General features: G+C 36.2%; 1 pseudogene; it reads right to left on the reverse strand.

Moving 5' to 3' along the window:
• Positions 1–1,244: 1,244 nt before the first annotated feature.
• On the reverse strand, positions 1,245–2,036 carry LOC145112278 (secreted RxLR effector protein 161 pseudogene; annotated as a pseudogene).
• Between the last annotated feature and the right edge of the window lie 1,912 nt (positions 2,037–3,948).

Genomic DNA, 3,948 nt, shown 5'->3' on the forward strand with positions numbered 1-3,948 from the left:
CCTATGTCATAAACATGTTCCTTATCTTCGTTTTCCCTAACCATTAATTACTTTAGACAATCTTGTCCCCTATGTCATAAACATGTTCCTTATCTTCTTTTTCCCTCTTTTTCTCACGTTTTTTTATGAAGAAAAGACAAAACCAAGAGTTTATATTTTATAAACTCAAAGTTTATAAGATATAAACTTTGTCTTTTGCCAAAAGACAAAAGGCTTATTAGGTCCAAAAAGATGTACATGACATATATATTCATACATTATGAAATAATGTGTTACTTGTATTAAAAAATAATTATTTCCTTGAAATAAATATTTTCCCAATTATTATAAGAGTTTATGAATATTTATTAAAATCAATTTCTAATAAATAATCAATTGTATCAAGTTGTTGTTAGTGTGACCCTTAGGATCGTATGTTATTTAGCAATATCATTTTCATATGACTCTTGATCATACTAGATATTTCAATCTCCCACTTGCGCAAGACTCATATCAAATTGATATAGACAGTGGTGAACGTCTAGCAACATTTCACTGCCCCCAACAACATATGATATAGTGCCATTCCATCAACGCCCAATTTCCCAAAAGCCCCAAAGGCTACAATTGGTGAGTAAGGTAAGTTTATCAGTTATCCCTTTGCTACAGACATCATGTTGAATCATGAGATATAGATCGCAGTCAATCTCATATAATTTTTCAACTTTACATCAGGCCTTAGATGTCTAACTCTCAACGAATAAGAGGGGCAAATCCCATCTTGACTACATACGCCTCTTGTATGGTTTACATCACGTCTGATAATAACTTTTATAACTGCCTAACAAAAGAACAGCTTCTGACTACATCAAAGCATAACGTCCCCCACACTCAAGTCTCAAATATGTATCTCAGGTGTTAAGGATATACAGATATTACCTTTTTATCAAGTATCATTCATGACAGCGATCCATGAAGTGATCTTGAACGGGTCACTCCAATACTTACTCTCTAGTAAGTATCCATGAAACTGGTTACAACGCTTTGTTAACCATCCTATTTCATATTAGTCTTATTTTATTATTTCTCCCACAATAACAACTGACTATGGAGTTTTTTAGAGTGAATAAATTCATTCAAGGATTAAACATGTTAATAAAGAACACAAAAAAATATTTAATGAAAAGATCATATGCCATATATATCATAGTCATTACAATAGATGATGTTATATAATGTTCCAATATTTAATACTAATGCATAAATCAAATCCAATCACTAGAATAGTGAAGTCCTATTCCTCGAGCATGTCCTTCAAACTTTGTTTGAAGAAGAGGCTTCGTGAAAGGGTCTGCCAAATTTTGATCAGTGTGAACTTTGCGAATACTAATTTCACCTTCTTCAACTTTATACCGGATGAAGTTGAATCTGCGGCTAATATGCTTGGTCTTCTTGTGTGCTCGGGGTTCTTTTGCCAAAGAAATAGCACCCTCATTGTCACAGAAAAAGTCTAGGGGGTCCTGAATGGTAGGGACTACCCCTAGATCCCCAATGAATTTCTTCATCCAAGCAGCCTCTTGTGCAGCTTCAGAAGCAGCAATGTATTCTGACTCTGTAGTGGATTGTGCAACAACACTCTGCTTGGAGCTTTTCCAAGATACTGGACCTCCATTGATAATGAACACATATCCTAATTGCGATTTGCAATCATCTCGATCAGTTGTGAAGGAAGCATCAGTGTAACACTTTACACTTAAACTTTCTTCCACGCCTCCATAGGCGAGGAACAAATCCTTAGTTCTTTGTAAGTACTTTAGGATGTTCTTCACAGCTATACAATGACTCTCCCCAGGATTTTGTTGGAACTTGCTTACCATGCTCATAGCATAAGCAAGATCAGGTCTTGTACAATTCATGGCATACATGATGGATCCAATTGCAGAAGCATATGGAATATCTTTCATCTTGTCTAGCTCAGACTTTGTGCTAGGACATTGTGATGAACTTAGTACAGTGCCATATGCCATGGGTACAAATCGTCTCTTAGAGTTTTCCATATTGAACCGCTTCAATACTTTCTCAATATATGTACCTTGGCTTAGACCTATTAATCGTTTTGATCTATCTCTATAGATTTTGATTCCAAGAATGTATTGTGCCTCACCTAGGTCCTTCATTGAAAAACACTTTCCAAGCCATATAGACATCTTCTTCCAAGTGTCCATTCAAAAAAGCGGTTTTGACATCCATTTACCATATCTCATAGTCATGATATGCAGCTATGGAAAATAGTATCCTAATTGATTTAATCATAGCGACTGGTGAAAAAGTTTCATCATAATCAACCCCATGAGTTTGAGTGAATCCTTTAGCAACCAATCTTGCTTTGAATGTGTGTAAGTTGCCATCCATGTCAATCTTCTTCTTGAAGACCCACTTACTTCCAACAGTCTTGCTATTGGGAGGAAGATCAACCAAGTCCCAGACTTGATTTTCTCTCATGGATTGCATCTCAGCGTTCATGGCTTCAAGCCATTTGGTAGATTCGGGATCTTTCAGGTTCATGACGAATTCTACCAGATCTGTGAACGCCTTGTGTTTCAGTAGATTGAAGGACAATGATCTCTTCATCTTCAACAACCTCTTGTTCAGTACTAGTACCAACTGAAGATGCATCGGGTTGAGGTTCTTGATCTTCTTCAAGTTCCATACGCCTCCCACTTGCCTCATCCATTAGAAACTTGCTTTCTAAGAATTCAGCTTTTCGTGAAATAAAGATTTTATTCTCATTAGGGATGTAGAAGTAATATCCTAAACAATCTTTAGGATACCCTACAAAGATGCATTTGGTGGATCTAGGCTCAAGTTTGCTGGAAGTCTCTTGTCTAACATAAGCTTCGCATCCCCAAACTTTCATATAAGATAAGGATGGAGGTCTTCCATACCACATCTCACAAGGTGTTTTCTCTACCTTCTTAGTTGGTGCCATATTCAAGATACGGGTTGCGGTGAGTAAAGCATAACTCCAAAATGATAAAGGAAGAGTACTTCGACTCATCATAGATCCAACCATATCAAGTAAGGTTCGATTTCTCCTCTCAGAAACACCATTAAGCTGTGGTGTTCTAGGTGGAGTGAGTTGTGAGATAATCCCACGACTCCTTAGATGGTCTTGGAACTCTTGGCTCAAGTACTCGCCTCCTCTATCCGAACGAAGGATTTTGATTGTTTTGTCGAGTTGATTTTCAACTTCACTTTGAAACAATTTAAACTTTTCAAATGCTTCATGTTTATGTTTCATCAAATACACATAACCAAAACGACTATAGTCATCAGTGAAGGTGATATAATATCTCTCACCATATCTAGACATTGTTTTAAAAGGTCAACATACATCGGTATGTATGATGCCTAATAAAACACTTGCCCTTTCACTTGTTCCAAAGAAAGGGGATTTTGTCATCTTGCCACATAAACAAGATTCACATATTTCAAATGACTCAATGTCATTTTCCCCCAAAAGTCCACTCTTTTGGAGTTGAGATATGCGCTTCTTGTTTATATGACCAAGGTGACAATGCCATAGATATGTTTGGTTCAAATCTGGTTTGGGCCTTTTGGTGTTAACATGATAAAGGGACTTATTGTTTGAGGTATTATCTAGGTTTAATTCATAAATTCCATTTATTGGTCTAGCCTCAAATAGAAGATTCCTTTCAAGAAGGAGTGAATGTTATCATCAACAAATTTGAAATCATAACCAGATTTTCTCAAACGTGAAACTGAAATGATATTTCTAGTAATAGAAATAATTAAACACACATTTTCTAAAGTCAAATACAGACCAGATGGTAAACATAAATCAAAATGTCCTATTGCTTGGACTACAACTCGTGCTCCATTGCCCAAATGCAATACCATCTCATCTGCTTTCAGTTCCCTACTCTTTTTGAACCCCTGTAACGAATT

The sequence above is a fragment of the Lactuca virosa genome, chromosome 5 (assembly GCF_052849685.1).
Source record: "Lactuca virosa cultivar CGN04683 chromosome 5, Lactuca_virosa_CGN04683_v6, whole genome shotgun sequence".
Lineage (NCBI taxonomy): Eukaryota > Viridiplantae > Streptophyta > Magnoliopsida > Asterales > Asteraceae > Lactuca > Lactuca virosa.